Consider the following 17,322-nt stretch of genomic DNA (forward strand, 5'->3'; position numbering starts at 1 on the left):
TTCTGGCGGACTTACCAGGATTTTGGTTTTGTTGAAGCTGGGGGACAACGCGTATATCACCCTCGGAGCTGCGAGAATACTCTCGAACACGGGCGTATCGATATAAAAGACGCGCGGTGGGCTCGTGGGAAGTTAGTCTTCCGAATAACCGAGAGAACAGTGAAGAATTACAAAGTGCAAAGTAGTGAAAGTAATCTTCACTCACTGAAACGATGGGTAGATAGGTTAATTCAAAGTCGGTCGAATTTTACACACCCCGTACACTAACCGGTTTAATGTTACCAACAAATATTCCGAGTAGAGTCTTTCAATCGACCATTCTGCCCAGAAAGTGCTGTGTAGCTTTCCATTGAAAAGTCCCGGGAGTACAAAAAACCTTCCTGTTTTTCCAGTCATTTGCCACGGCAGGGAAATGGATTTTCTCCGTTCATATCGGTACGTACCTACATTTGGTCACCGGGGACATCGGAGAGAGGCTATATTTCAGATTTTAACGCTTCAAATATTCTATCACCGAAACGCTGGGCGCGCCATGACAATCGCATCGCTTCTCCGTGATATGTGGACTTTCTCCGTTTTTTTTTCCACTCGCATTCTTCATAAGAGTATGGGGAATAGGAAATTCACAGTTGGGTTGCGATGCGGCCGTGGCCCGGGAATTGGGTTCGGAATGATGCTCGCTGAAAGATTCGCGAAGGGCTTTTATGCTTATGAAACGATATGCCACGTCGAAAATTCAGGTGAGGATGTTTATTGTTGATTTTAATGAAAAAATGATGCTATGTTCTAACTATTTCGGAATGTAACGATCAAAAATTACTCGTATGATGACGGAAGATTAAAATTCAGGGAAGAAAATCAACCATAGATTGACATAGATTGTGTCAAAAATGTGACAGCTGGAATACAGACGAAAAACTTTGGTGCTTTTCTTCTGGGAAGTTTTCTGAGAAACGGAAAGCTTAGAGTACATCCAGAGGAAGATTTCATATGAAGTTGCATTGAAATTAACAATATATTCTGATATATAGGGTGAATCTTTGACATGTAGGTACATATATTTCAACAGAAGAATCCTGAGGTCAAGACAAACACCTTTCAGGCAATTAAAAATCCATAAAAAAATATACTTTTGAGTTAAATCTCGAATGATTTTCGGAATAGGGTTTTTCATTGATGTGATGAATCCTCTCCGAACACTAAATTCCAATGACATCTTCCAGTTTCCTCATTATGATCATCAAATATCTTAAAAATTGTGTACTTTGGCTGGATGCAACTCTGTTGCAAAGATCCACAGATGTAGTGTCATAGGTTTAGCTTGTTATTCTGAAGAGAATTTTGGTTTTACAGGGGAGGCATAGCTCATTATGAAAACTTAAAATACCTATGTATAACTTCTTATCTAAGCCTAATCGGAAGAATGGTAAAGTAAAAAGTGTTTCACCTTGTATAGTGTCTTCCATTCAAGCTATAGATTGAAATAGTCTTGAAAGAGAGTCGGCCCATTTGTCGATAATGATAAATATCAGCTCCCGAATGGATGAGTCAAGATCAAGTCTCTTTGCACAATAAATCAACGTTATCCTCTAAATCTAAGGGACATTATGCCACCGACTGTACGCAACGGCTTTCAGACAATGAATGATGCAAAGTTTCTTGAAACACATATATCACATCGTCCGCAGCACTGCGAAATGAATGAACAATGCTCTGAATACACCATCCAGGTCTAGTTTGCCCTAGGTTTGCCTCGTATAACCGACTGCCTGTTATCGCTTCTATTATTCCTCCTGCGGGATTGCATGGAAACAAACGATTTCTAAAAAAGAGCGATGAAAGATTGAAACGATTTTTTTAACCTTTATCACCAACAATCCTTGATTTCAAAAGGAGGAATCCACTCATCGTAGGGAATGTTCATTTCCTGTATAGGAATATCATTCAAAGACCTTATTGTAATTGTCATCCACGTGGACGACCTTTACCATACGAGACAAATAAAAGTCGAGTAATTGCACATATTCAGTCTTGATTGTAGATTATACCCATAGACATAGAGACATGGACTGTGCCTTCCCTTTATATCTATGCATGAAATACGGTCAAAAAAAGTGACAGAGAGAAAAACACGTCGGGAATGCAGTTGTCTTTTTCAAGAATTTTGATTGGTGTACACTCACCTCTATGTGAACAAAAAAGAGAAAGGTATATCCCGACGAGCTTTTCTCTCTTTCTAATAAATAGCCTATTTCATGCTGGCATTGCTCAGTCCATGTCTCTATGTCTATGATTATACCCAGCTGAGCTACGAAAACATTGTTTTTATGGCGAAACATCAATTTAGAGTTTCATGAAGTTTTCCAGTCTTCACAGAATAAAAATTAGGATATAGGTTATGGCAGGATACCCGGGAGCAAATCCAGCTCCTTCCCATTTCATCCTCCGATGAATTTAAATGAACTTAGCGCCTCTGCCGAATCATCAACCTATAAAACTTTAAATATAGCGAAAATCTCCTTAAGCTGTCCATTTTCCGTTCCAACGGAGGACTGCCTGAATGGCTCGTGCTCAACTGTATAAAATACGGTAATATTCAGTTAAAGTTCAGTTTTATTGCCTCGTAAAAACACATCTAAGTCGGTCGTAAAATTGTTACAAAATACCTTGCTGTCTATTCTCGGCAACAATTGGCCAGCACGATAGTTTTCTGTGGGTTCCGCAGAAGCACAGTTGGCAGTTTTTTGACGTGTGTCAACTTGGAGAGTTTCTTCTTTTTGTCAAACGATTTTATGACTGGCATATACAATTATTGTTATATGAATTGATGGGAGTTGTTTCTCAATAAAGAAGTAAGACTCTTTCTTATGGTTCCTTGTTTTAAACCCCATTTTTTTGCATGTTGCAAACCCTTGAAGTTAGGAAAAAATACTGAGAATTTGGCAGGCAGCTGAATATTATAAAAACAGATTCTTAGGGTTTTTGCTACCATGAAACTCAGGGGAGTCGAAATATCTACGTTCATAATATTCTGCGAAACTTTTTTATGGCCTGACCTTCCCAGATGAATTCACAGAGGGATTATTTTTGTACGAAAATCTATTAAGTTGATGCCAAATGAAGTAGGAAAGACTAATCTTCATAGCTTCAACAAAACTCATCAACTGAATAAAAAGGGCTTTTTCCAAGTGAAGTATTTCCTCGAAATTTCATTATTTTTAACAAATCTCAAGAAGGCTGCTTTTTCCTCAATTCCGCAGGTTTGAGAGGAAATTATTTCGAATAAAAAATCATATAAAAGACAACTTTCAGTTTCTGCTGAGATTGTTGCACTCATAATTTTCCCATATATTATGTGGTGTTATTGGTAACAAGAGGAAAGGAAAATGGAATGGAACATTCATTTCGACCTCAATTTTCCGGATGATATCACTTGCTCGAAATATATTCAGCTATTCGTAGGTACTTGCCTGAGACGTAGATGTTGACAAAATTATTTTTACTCTGCAGTTAAAGAGCGGACTATCCGTTTCATTTCACCGTGTTTTTCGGAAATCCTACATCCCAGCTGTTTCAGTCACTCACCCTGAGGAAAAGAAAATAAAAATAAAATGGGATTTATGCTTGTCGCCTCAATTCGATGACGTTTATTATGAATGAACTGCTCGTCGAGAGAATTTTGAAGTGATTTGAGTTTTCTTCACAGAAGAACCAAACTTCCTTCTGAAATATGTATCTGTTTTTCAGGTTTGAATGATAACATTGCAAGGAAATGGTCTATTCAATGATTTTCTTGATCATAAGATTGTACCCTTTTCACAAATCTCCTTATTTAATCTCGAGAGGCTCCTCCATTATTTTTATGCATCCCACATGCTCGTGTGAACGACTCCAACCACAAAAACTGATGGAGAAGACCCGATTTTCATTTCCGTAATAATTTCGTGCGCTCTGAAAAGTTAATTTTGCCCCTGCCTACAATAGACAGCCTCTCAATCATCTGGCCGATGGACAGATCCAAACGGAGAGAGCTTTTCAGTCATCCCGTGCTATAACAGACCCCGACAGTGAAGAGTGTTCAAACCGCTATCAGTAAGTGGTCCGGGTTGAAATATCGAACCAGGTCTGCAGAAGGTTCTGGATCAAGAGCTCCATCCAGGTAATCTTTGATTTCGACCCGTCAATCTAACAGAGATTTATGGGGTAAGTTGGGCGGAAAAGACACAAATGAACTACGGTAAATCGGCATTCAGGTGGAGCGTGTAAAGGGTAGTTTGATCCCTGGCGGATGAAGGGGAGACAGGAGGTCTTGTTGTCCATTGGGGAAGATCTCTTGTGATGGAATACTCGGAAATTCAGTGCGAGAGACATTTATATATCCATATCCAACTTGTGCCTGTTCTATATCTTTAGAACAGGCACCTGTAAGGACAGGAGAATTTTTGCACTGTTTATGTCTGGATAGAATTCAAGTGTGTTGAGCTACATACACAGAAGCAGTCAGTCCTGATCTGATCTGGTCCTTTTCAACGAAAAGAATCTGATATAGCTATAAATGTTTGCTAGCTTTTAGCTTTTCAATTCAGTTTAATCACCAATTCACCAGGTCATCTGTCATTGGGATAGGATGAAGTACCATCAGAGGCAGCATGAGTAATTTTTGAGGGACCTTTGGCACTGAACATAAGATACTTCTAGCTCTGGTTGGAAGCTGACCTACCTATATAATTTTTTATGAGTGGAAGCCTTCCTATAAGTAAAGGATTAAAGAAGACGTTGTTCCAGTTTCCCCTATGGAGGTCTTGTTGTCCTTTGGGGAAGATCTCTTGTGATGGAATACTCGGAAATTCAGTGCGAGAGACATTTATATATCCATATCCAATTCTATATCTATGGATAAAGAACAGGCACCTGTAAGGACAGGAGAATTTTTGCACTGTTTATGTATGGATAGAATTCAAGTGTGTTGAGCTACATACATAGAAGCAGTCAGTCCTGATCTGATCGAGTCCTTTTCAACGAGAAGGATCTGATATAGCTATAAATGTTTGCTAGCTTTTAGCTTTTTAATTCACTTTAATCACCAATTCACCATGTCATCTGTCATTGGGATAGGATGAAGTACCATCAGAGGCAGCACGAGTAATTTTTGAGGGACCTTTGGCACTGAACATAAGATACTTCTAGCTCTGGTTGGAAGCTGACCTACCTACATAATTTTATATGAGATGGAAGCCTTCCTATAAGTAAAGGATTAAAGAAGACGTTGTTCCAGTTTCCCCTATGGAGGTCTTGTTGTCCTTTGGGGAAGATCTCTTGTGATGGAATACTCGGAAATTCAGTGCGAGAGACATTTATATATCCATATCCAATTCTATATCTATAGATATAGAACAGGCACCTGTAAGGACAGGAGAATTTTTGCACTGTTTATGTCTGGATAGAATTCAAGTGTGTTGAGCTACATACACAGAAGCAGTCAGTCCTGATCTGATCGGGTCCTTTTCAACGACAAGAATCTGATATAGCTATAAATGTTTGCTAGCTTTTAGCTTTTTAATTCAGTTTAATCACCAATTCACCATGTCATCTGTCATTGGGATAGGATGAAGTACCATCAGAGGCAGCACGAGTAATTTTTGAGGGACCTTTGGCACTGAACATAAGATACTTCTAGCTCTGGTTGGAAGCTGACCTACCTACATAATTTTATATGAGATGGAAGCCTTCCTATAAGTAAAGGATTAAAGAAGACGTTGTTCCAGTTTCCCCTATGGAGGTCTTGTCGTCCTTTGGGGAAGATCTCTTGTGATGGAATACTCGGAAATTCAGTGCGAGAGACATTTATATATCTATATCCAATTCTATATCTATAGATATAGAACAGGCACCTGTAAGGACAGGAGAATTTTTGCACTGTTTATGTCTGGATAGAATTCAAGTGTGTTGAGCTACATACACAGAAGCAGTCAGTCCTGATCTGATCTGGTTCTTTTCAACGAGAAGAATCTGATATAGCTATAAATGTTTGCTAGCTTTTAGCTTTTTAATTCAGTTTAATCACCAATTCACCATGTCATCTGTCATTGGGATAGGATGAAGTACCATCAGAGGCAGCATGAGTAATTTTTGAGGGACCTTTGGCACTGAACATAAGATACTTCTAGCTCTGGTTGGAAGCTCACCTACCTATATAATTTTATATGAGATGAAAGTCTTCCTATAAGTAAAGGATTAAAGAAGACGTTGTTCCAGTGTCCCCTATGGGGGCTGTTCAACAATACAAATTCAGAGCGAAGAACATTCTGGCTGTAGGTGGTGAGTTAAAATTTTATTTTGAGCTTTATTAGCCTCACCCATTTTGAATGGTGTATATTCCCACAGTTTACTGTATTCAAAGCAATTCAACGGCATGCATGACGAAGTATAATGATTGTTTCTCATCTAATGGCGTTATTTATATTGTTATGCGCTATTTGACCTTAGCAGCGCTTCAATTCAGGAAGGATGTAATTCAAATACAATCGCTCTGTTCTAAAAATATATGAACATATGGTTATTTATATAATGACAATCTAGGAACGTTGTTGGTTTCATGCACGTTAATTAATCCAATAAATGTTTATTTACATCTGATATGGCGGACGTTGGTTTTCTAAAGCGATTGCGATGAAATCGCATAGAAACCTCACAAGAGCTTCGAATGGCGAATTTATACAGCTATTTCCGTACTAATTATTTCGATGGATTTCAAGAGCAAGACAGCCAGAAATGAATTGTTCATGAGCATTGGATGCAGAAATAGCAACGATCGAAGCTAATTTACTCGGCGAATAGTAGAGTTCTATTTTAGTGGAATTTTGTGCTTTTTTCGTGGTATTCTCTAAAAGCTTCATCAATTATAAAACTGATCCTCACTACTTCTCCTCACGTTACTGATGCCTGTAAGATTTGTTATATTTATATACGTTGACTATCCTGAATTAAGAACTGGAGTTTCCAGATATGTCCACGTCATGAGAATGATACTTTTTAGACGAACACTTGTCGTAATATACAAAAGGAAAGAAGGAACGATTTTGTATATAAACTGATGTATCTATTATGTTAGGTACCTTACATACCCTTGAACTGATTCAGAACCACAAGATAGTAGAGGAATGAACAAAATAAAGATCCTATATGGTGGAGTCTGCAGGCTATAAAAAGGTTTCTTCTCTTACAAGCCATTGAAATCAAGGTTTGTTATATGGTAGGGCATCCTCTAGAAAAGGCTGTCTTCTTGAAGAAGAGTAGATGCTGGACATGGTTTCGATCTTATTTGACTTTATCAGAGCAAAACAACTCTCACCTCAATGAGAGATATGAAAGATACTCACTTCAGACAGATCCAAGGACAGATCTATGTAGATGCATGCATGCACATTTGTTCGGATAACATAATTTAAGCACCCTGATACCAGGAATCGGTATTTCTGTTGGAATATCCAAAATCACCCGGAAAACCATGGAAATTCAGTTGTTTCGCCGCAAGAATCCGTTTGTATACAGTTCGGCGAGCCCACAACCAATTTCCAACACCATTTCCGCCGTGTGAAAAATAAATGACACTGTGGGTTGCAATGCATTTCCACCAACTGTAATATAATTTAATTACGCCACGTTGGCGTACAGTCCCTGTAAATTTCATGGAACAGAAAATATTCCCCCGCTTTTAATAAATTCGAGGCGGCCGCAAAGAATATTCCTTCTAATGAACAGCTGCGATGGAAATTAACGTGATCTTGTGCAAGATATTACCGGTCCCAGATTGCTCAGCTTCTCGGTAAACTCCTATGAGTATCTCGAGCACGTAGTTTTTGGGGAGAAATGGATAGTAAGGCTATCTTAGTGCTTATATGCAAAATAAATGCATTGATTGAAATTCCTCTTCGCCATGTGATACCGCCACATTAAATGTAATGATATTACTTCACACTGAAAGCAGAATTATCAATACAGTTTGGAAACTTTAGCTTTCTCCATATTTGTACCAGATAAGTTATTGTTATACGTTCTTAAAGTCAGCATTGATTTATAATCTGAAAATTTGACCATATTGTTCACAGATGAGAGTAGGGGATGTTCAGACTGTGTTTGGAGACTGTTTTCTTTTATTTACCGTCACTATATCCACGAAAAAAAATGAGCTATTAGCTGCTAAATGAACGATCTGTAAAATAATAAATGGACGATATGTAAACGAATGAAATTGATTTACGATCTAGAACTACGAATCTTCAGACATAGATATTTTTTATTTATTACGTTAAACATTGAAATTAGTGGCGAAATTTGGCAAACCGTCAACTGCGACAAAATTAGATATGGAGATTGGCCAGAAACACGAGGTGGCTTTGACACCAACCCGTTTTGTTTTCCAACAAGCTGGCAAGAGCTCAGAAGGCTGAACTTGTCCTGCTGATCTGAATCAGTTTCGGACCGGTCCAACCTTTCTGTTTTATTATTTTGTCCTTGGAAGGTTCTTTGCTCTATTAGAAAAATATTTTCGAAGGAGGGGGACTAGATCAAAGAAGAGAATTACGTAAAAATACAACACAAATATTTGCTAGAGGTGTAGAAGCAAAAACTTTGAATGGACAATCTGTATTTGACAGGAAGAAAGTTAAGATGATGAACTCTAGAAGTAGAGGAAGGAGTTTAGTATGTTATTCTTAAACTGCTATACTCCGTTCACTTTTATTTCAGCAGTCGGTTGGCCATGGAAATTTGACGCATTTCACTCTGTATAGAACGAAAAAGTGAGGTTACGACGCTTGTCAAAACATTTTTGGGTTTCAAATCAGCGCTATGTTGCCCGTTCCATGTAAAAGTTTCTGTAATTACGTATTTTATCACAATGTCGAATCTCTTCGGGAAATATGTGACGAACATAATTGAAGTTTATACGAACTGATTGAAGGCATACCAAATCCAGTTATTTGCATGAAAAATACAAGAGATCAGTATAATATCATAATATGCACTAGCTTGAGGAGAGTTAATGTTCGTTTCTTCACAAACCTTTTAGGGCTTTCACTCCCAATCTCTGAAACAAAATCAATTAAAAATGAAATCAACGATTTGCTCCCGCAATCGATATCTTAATGTTCGTTATCTCCTTTGGCTAAAGTTTGAATACGTTACAGTTGTAGATTTCAAAAATATTAACCCGAAGATGAAATGTATATGAAGCAGTGGTTGGGAATGGGTATCTCCCGAAGGAATTAACAGATAATTACAAGAATGTTAAATTCTTCAACAAAAATCATCTTGCACCAATATAAGTAAATGGAATTGAAGGAAGTTTCAAGTCAAGATGAACTTCACCTTTGTACAAAAATTTCACATGAATAAACAATTAACAGGACAACTGGCGCGTTCATCTTAATACATTCATATAATAATAATAATCAGGTATTTATTGGTACCTTAAGACATTTACAATGTTTAGGACAAGTCAAATGAAAAATAGAAAAATCAATGTTTGGGAACTTATTCTACGATGAGATTCATCGAAAATCCTGTAGTAAACTTTTCGCATTAATTCACTCAAACATAAAATTCTCAAATGCCACCACTTTTTTGGGTCTCCCAATAGAAGGAAATTCTTTGCCATCCTCTTCATTCACAATCTTTCTGATTATGGAAATATTCAGCTGAAATATAGATATTTGGTTTAGATTCAGATGAAGCATTATATAAATTCTCTTAAATTGAATATGTTCGCTACATTCTGACGTATTGTGGATTTTAGAATATAAGGTATAACTATTTGAATGAGCAGACCTTAATTCTAAATAGCACTTGCTAAAACCCTGTCTCTTTTTTCAATCACTTTCGGCATTTTCGTTATATTAATTGATATAAGTTGTGGCAACGGCGTTGTGACATTAACGACATTTCATGCGTGCCAACCTTACTCCCTCCGTTCTAGTAACAAAAACTTGAGAAAATTATTTCATGGCCAACCGACTGCTAAAATAAATATGAATGGAGTGTATACAATAATTCATCGTAGTTTAGCAGGAAACTGTTCAAATCCACGTGAAGCTAAAAATGGGAAAATAACAAATTTTTTCAATGTATAAACGCTTCAAAAGGTTCTTGAACGTCGAAAGAAACGTCCGACTCCATTCCCGGTTGATTACACCCGACTCGCTGGCAGAAAAACCTTTATCAGGACCTGCATTCACAAGCACTTCTCCATTCTATCGCCACATAGGGCTGGAATAATGAATTCATTCTCTAATTGGGGATGGAATAAGCCATTAGTGAACTTTCTTTCTCGCGACGCCTAGTCGTTTCAATTCCATTCAAATTATGCCTGAATGGGGAAATTCTGGAGAGCAGCCATCTCCTTTTTCGGGTCTGGGCAGTTTCAATCTCAATAAGGCCGGGGAAAATATGAATTTTTCCGTGAATTCAGCGTTCGTGACTGGAGGAGCGGAATAATTAAGGGGTAGCGTGATCTATGGCTGAAAAAATTACTGCCAAGGAATGCAAATTCGTTTTTGGATCATTTTTAAGGTTGTATTTTTGGCATTTCGATTTTTTCACGAAAATATGGTATTATTCATTTTTTTAGGAGTCTTTAAACGTTTAACTCTGGCTAATCCTTGTCCGTTTGCCTGTGGATGAGGACTACCCAACGAAAAAAAGTTCAGGTCATGCCCTTTGACGAAATTGACTTGGCATTTCTTTAGGTCATTGTCGAAAAATCGCACTGATTTTCTGACGACCTGTCAAAAACATCAGAAGACTTGAAAACTGTTCGGGTATTTAATTAAAAAAAATTTATCCCGAACAGTTTTCGAGATATGATCTCTAGATTTTCGATGAATGTTATTTTTCGAAAATTACTTACGAGGATGTATTGATATCTAGTTACCCTGACCAGTTCCTGCATACAAAAAATATTGCGTTACCATAGCAACGAACAATTACTCATTAGAAGTGTCAGTGTAATGTTTGAGGTCAAAAAAGTAAACCAGAGTTACGCAATAAATTGAAAGAAAGAAAATGTCCACCGAAATTGTCAAAATCGAAAAATTGGAGTATCAAGCCATCATCAAGTACCTGCATTTAGAAGGGTTAAGAGGTGAGCCGATTTACGAAGATATGCTTAATAACCTTGGTGATCAATGTCCTTCGTATGCGACCGTGAAGAATTGGACTGCAAGCTTCAAAAAAGGTAAATTTTCCATTGAAGATGGTGACCGATTGGGAAGGCCAGTTTCTGTGTCAGTCCCCAAAAATATCGATCCAATTCATGACATTATTTCATCAGACCGTCGAATTGGGCTGAAACGGATATCTGAAGCACTGAATATTGCATACGAACGCGTTCATCATATAGTTCACGTCAATTTGGACATGAGAAAAATTGCTGCAAAATGGATTCCCAAATCTTTGAATGTTGACCAAGAGCGTGCAAGGGTAGAAGCATCGCGTTCGATCTGTGCTCGATTTGAAAGCGATGTAAATTTCTTAAATCGAATTGTTTCTATGGTTGAGACTTAGGTACACTTCTACGATCCAGAAATTAATGGAATGGCGACACTTTGGTTCTCCAAGACCTAATAAGAAGTTTCGTGTCCAAAAATCTGCTGGAAAAGTTCTTGCGTCAGTTTTTTGGGATTGCCATGGAGTAATCATGATTGATTTGTTGCATAAAGGTAGAACAATAACCGGAGATTACTATTCGACAATACTGACCACTCTACGGGAAAAAAATGAAGAGAAAAGACGCGGAATGCGAATATTTTAATATATCCTCGGATTTCAATATGTCATCCACGTTGATTGCTGGATCGGATTGGACCTTTCTGATTCATCATGAGTAAACGTTGCTAAGACTCTCATAGAAAACTGATAACGGGTTCTTCTTCACAGACATGAATTTGATATTCTTCCAATCATTTCATCCCGTCCGATATAAAATATTACTCCGGTTACTAATCACTCTGTATGGTACAGAAAGGACTCCCACGATTGGATACCAAATTATGATTCTGTCTGCAAGCCACGAATTATTACAGCAATGGGATCAATGTAGGTTTTGCCAAATCCAGCGGAATAATAGAATTCCCGATCAGACTGTTTCATGATAATTATGGAGCAGGAATAGTCTATTAATTGGTCTCAATATAGAATCTATAGAACGAGTTCATGCGTTTCAGGGTTGTCTAAATGGAACAAGATATGAGGTGTTACGATCAATTATAGCCGTCATATTATTTGATCTCAGAAGATATTCACTTGCTCAACCATATTCCAAGCAGAATTCACACAATAAATGACCACAGCTTGAACACGATGCGTGAATGGGCAAGAATCAAGACGTACATAGCAGCTCAAAACCAGATGTAAAATTAGCTTAGCCTGCGAATAAAGGCCTGATTTGGTGATCACTGAAGCTGATTTTGACCCAGTACGCTTCCCAGAATACCAGCAGAACAGTTCAGATAACATTAGAGGAAAGCTTTCGCCACTTTGTATCATATTGATTTCTATGTTTATACAAAACTTGTCCAATAGTTTTTCCCACATATCTTACTAATTAACATTTTATTGACTTCTGAATGATAACTCCCATTGTATAATATATTTCCATCGTAATCATTGTAGTGCAGTGGGCGATCGATCACTTTTTTAGTTAATCAGATAATATTTGAACGCTCGTATTATCGGAAACAGTGGCAGAGTTCTGTTTACTTTGAAAGTAATCAAGTAATAAAGCATAATGCATGTGTAGGTGGATCGACATTCATTCTAAAACGTCGAGTGAACATTTATTTGCCAATCTTCCGTCATATATATCAAATGCCATTCCCTTCCCTCTCTGTAAAACTGCAACAAACCGTGAATAAAGGTCATAAGGACTCTCGGTTCATTGCCACTCAGCCTACCTGCTGAACTTTGTATTCTATTTTCTTCATTTTTCGTAGACCCCTCCTTCGTTTTATAACTACCTGGCTCTTGCCAGGAAGAACATTATGAAATACTGCACACTCATACCTATCCTGGGATCGACATGTAATATTATATTTAGATGGGTAGTTTATATTCTTCGTATTTGAAGGATGGTATAGTTATACCATCCATCGATTGGTGCCTTTTGGCATTCAATTCTCTTCATCTTGTACTGATCAATACACAGGCTTTCCGGTGTGTGATGGTTTTGCTGGAAGATACGAAACTTTCATCTTCGAAATGGAATTTTTCGAAAATTTCAGTCTGTGATATCTCCTGTTATACTTGTCCGATCCAATTGAGATTTGGGGTTTCGTAATCAGCACTAGTCAGGCTTCAATACTAGATCAAAAACTCGAATTCGAAAATCCCAAATTTTTGGGTCAAAAATGAGCAAGGGGTTAGACCCCCCCCTAAAATCACATATTTGCTCCTCTCTCTGAGAAGAACGGTGTATGATTCCTTCAGTGAGGGAAATTCATACTAGTCGTTTTGAAGATTGTTACCTTTAACTTCCTCAGAAGAATTTCCTAGCATATTCAATAATGACTTCTTCCAACATGCGAAATGCTTTTTTTCCTTGTGTTAGATTACAAAAATCCAAAGACTCTGAAGAGATTGGAAAAATTTCTGATGGAAATTCATGAATCTCCATATGTTTAATAATTCTCTTCGAATGTTGAATCGTTATGGCCAATACTTGATTAAAATCCAAAGTTACTAAATCACCTCTACATAACCTAACCTAACTTACAAGCATTCTCTTCATTTCGAACTTTTCCACTAGAGATCCTCAGATCTACCCAATAGGCTCTCTTGACTCGAACAAGATCTGATACAACAGATAAAATCACCGCCGAAGGTGATAGCAGAATGGGCCAATCGCAACCTTACACGACTAGAGCCTCACCAGTCCTTTGTTCCTACCTAAAACTTGCTGGTGGAGTCTCTTGTCCCCTCTCAGCACACCCCTAATATGGACGCAAAATTGCTATCCCAACTTGCAAATGGCCAACCTCCGAACATATCGGATTGTCCCTCGTAAGCTTGTTAGGCCTTAAGGTCCGCACTCTTGGACGATATCGCTACCCGATTGCAACCATTTAAGTTTAACGGAACGCTGGGATCGGGACCTTGAAGATTCCATCGACGAAATTTAACTGGGAAGTTTCCCGCATTTCCTATTTCTCCGCCATTATCGTAAATTGGTGGCGAGCGATATTTCACTGGGATTGATGCGGTCCATTATATTGGGGGTCGGGAAATGGATGTCGTGGACGTGGACGTTATAACGACGTCGATGTTAATGGAAGATCTCATGAGCCTTTCCACGGAGGTAGTTTTACAAGTGTCTTGTCAGGAAGGACATTTCTGGAGTAGTTGGATAGACGATAGAGTTTCCTTGAGATCTGAGTAGGGGATGATGGAAATGAGGAAAGGTATATGAGATGAGAACTGGACTGTCCGTATAAAGCAGCAGTATAACATGAGAGCGATTTTAATGAGCAAATTCTGAGGTACAATTGCACCCTTCACAGCTGTTCTCGCTATACCATCTATAGCTTGCAATCCTGATCCCAGTTGCAAGGAGGCTACATCCTTTTCTCTACAAGTGTCCAAAGCATTTTTAGGATTACGAGGCATACTGTAACCACGCAATCCAGTGATTCAGATTCTTCTTAGATCTCCTAGTTTTTCGGAATAGTTCAGCCCTGGGATTCTGCCAGAGTGTTACAACAATTGTCATTTTCACCTTAGTTATTGACTGAAATAACCGAGGATATATGAGGACATATTGAAAAATTCTTAGTCTACTATAGAACCTAACAAAATTTCAATGTTAAAATATTTTATTACCCAACATATTCTCCTCTTAATTGGATACATTTATTACAGCTAACCTGCAACGTCTCTAGACCTTTCAAAGATAATGTTTTCTTGCTCTGCAAACCAGACCTCCACAGATTTTATTTCCTCTTCTTTGGAAGAAAATTTACTACTTTTTAACTTCATTTACCCTTATCCAAAATATCAATCATGACTGAAGCAAGAACTTTTCCAGCAGATTTTTGGACATGAAACTTCTTAGGTCTTGGAGAACTAGAGTGTCGCCATTCCATCGATTGTTGCTGGATCGTAGAAATGTACCCAAGTCTCATTCATAGTAACAATTCGGTTTAAGAAGTCTACATCGTTTTCAAATCGAGCACAGATCGAACACGATGCTTCTACCCTTGCACGCTTTTGGTCAACATTAAAACATTTGGGGATCCATTTTGCAGCAATTTTTTTCATGTCCAAATTGACGTGAACTATATGATGAACGCGTTCGTATGAAATATTCAGCGCTTCAGATATCCGTTTTAGCCCAATTCGACGGTCTGATGAAATCATGTTATGAACTGCAACGATATTTTAGGGGACTGACACAGAAACTGGCCTTCCCGATCAGTCATCATCTTCAATAGAAAATTTAGCGCTTTTGAAGCTTGCAGTCCAATTTTTCACGGTCGCATACGAAGGACATTGATCACCAAGGGTATTAAGCATATCTTCGTAAATCTGCTTACCTCTTAACCCTTTTAAATACAGGTACTTGATGATGGCTCGATACTCCAATTTTTCCATTTTCACAATTTCGGTGGACATTTCCTTTCTTTTAACTTATTGCGTAACTCTGGTTTACTTTTTTGACCTCAAACTTCACACTGACACTTCTAATGATTTATTGTTAGTTGCTATGGTAACACAATATTTGTTTTAGGCATGGAACTGGTCTAGGCTAACTAGATATCAATACATCCTCGTAAAGTTATCGTAACAAATATATTTTCTTGCTTGTATTGAATGCAAACAAGTTCCTACCCCAGTATCGTCCCAAACTTATCCGACATTGTCGTCGAATCAACTCTAAAATCAAAAACCCTTCGATCCACAACAAAAACAACCTTCCATTATAAACTGCCAATTAACTCCATTAATCTAAAACCGTCAATACACCGTATCAATGGAAACGTACGCACACGTGAATTACAAGAAATACGATATGTTGAAATGTTTAGATAAGAACTCGAAAGCGATTGAGTTTCCCAAACAGGTTCCTTGAGCGATGAGCTTAGACCAGGTTATCCGAACCATTCAACTCCCCAGAGGCTAATTCCTGTGTTGGGAGGCGTTAATTTGGTAGTTTCTGCTCCTTAATATGAACAGGTTGTCGGCCAGAACTTGCACTGTAGGAGTTGCAGAGGTAATTGCCCAATGAAAATTGTTCTGGTTGAATCAGTCTTCAATAATTTGATGAATACAATACGGCCAACTGATTTGTATACAGAGTGGCAATATAACGTTCCTTTTCTAGAATGTATCACTCAATATTTCATCGGACATTTAAGTAGTTTCATGTGTCGAAGACTGTTCGTTTTTTCGTTACTTCCACAGTTTCGTAGATAAAGTATAAGGTCTTTTTCTGGATACCACAGTGCGTTCTGTCGCATTCGGGAGATTTAAAGACTAGAAAACGGTTGAAATTGAATCTGCTATGCACCCCAACCCGGCAGGATACCCCCAAACAAAACTCTCCACTGGGAAAGTAGGCCAAACTCTCGACGTATCCCATTTCTCACCGCAATATCCACCTAACGGTAGAATTCAAACAAGAAGTGGGGCTTCGTGATGCACGTAAATGTGGCATTTTTCCAAGTTCACAAAACTACATACAACTTGAACGTGCTCGCATTCGAAATAAACAACTTACCCTGATTAAAGTCGGCGGAAAATTCCGAAAATGAAACGCTCCAGTTTGTTATCTGCGAAGAGGGACTAGGACTGGCTTCAATTAATGTTATTTGAAGTGGGGATGCAGAGGTGCAGGCACTCTTCGAAATAGGTCTTACCTGCAAAAAATAATCGGTATGACGGTAAACGCAATACACAATATTGGGATCAAAGTGTCATTCATTTAGTCTATGGAACAGACTTCTTTAGTCGACCTCAACAAAATGACGTTTTACGTACTAATTCCTGAACCAAACTTCGACTTTTTGCGGTGGGAACTATTATTCGTCCGCATCAGATACTTTTCGTCCGTAAACACTTTTCGTCCGCTCTGTTTGATGCTAAGTGTGGCGATTAAACACTTGCAAGGGCCAATATTTGATAAAAGCATGAGTACCTGTGACAATAACGATCATTAGCTCTTGTCAGATTAATTCTTCACGGAATCTGCTACTTTTTGAATCCTTAAGATCATTTTAAAAGTTTAGGCCTGAAGTTGAAAGTGAGGTATGTCGCCTATGTCACCACCTTTAG

General features: G+C 38.1%; 1 protein-coding gene across 4 annotated transcripts in view; it reads right to left on the bottom strand.

Moving 5' to 3' along the window:
• Nucleotides 1-17,322, bottom strand: part of LOC123313475 (octopamine receptor beta-2R) — a 111,934-nt gene that overhangs the window by 75,849 nt on the left and 18,763 nt on the right. Inside the window, exons 2-3 of one of the 4 annotated variants that reach the window (XR_006537742.1) lie at nucleotides 16,769-16,907; nucleotides 3,475-3,586 (exon numbers count right to left, since the gene is read on the bottom strand). The exons of 1 other annotated variant lie outside the window; for it this stretch is intronic. The gene's annotated coding sequence lies outside the window, so the exon portion shown is untranslated. Of the gene's footprint in view, nucleotides 1-3,474; nucleotides 3,587-16,768; nucleotides 16,908-17,322 lie in introns of those variants that run through there. 2 more of the 4 variants (XM_044898373.1, XM_044898371.1) reach the window with 2 other exon arrangements.

This window comes from Coccinella septempunctata, chromosome 5 (assembly GCF_907165205.1).
Source record: "Coccinella septempunctata chromosome 5, icCocSept1.1, whole genome shotgun sequence".
Taxonomy (NCBI): domain Eukaryota; kingdom Metazoa; phylum Arthropoda; class Insecta; order Coleoptera; family Coccinellidae; genus Coccinella; species Coccinella septempunctata.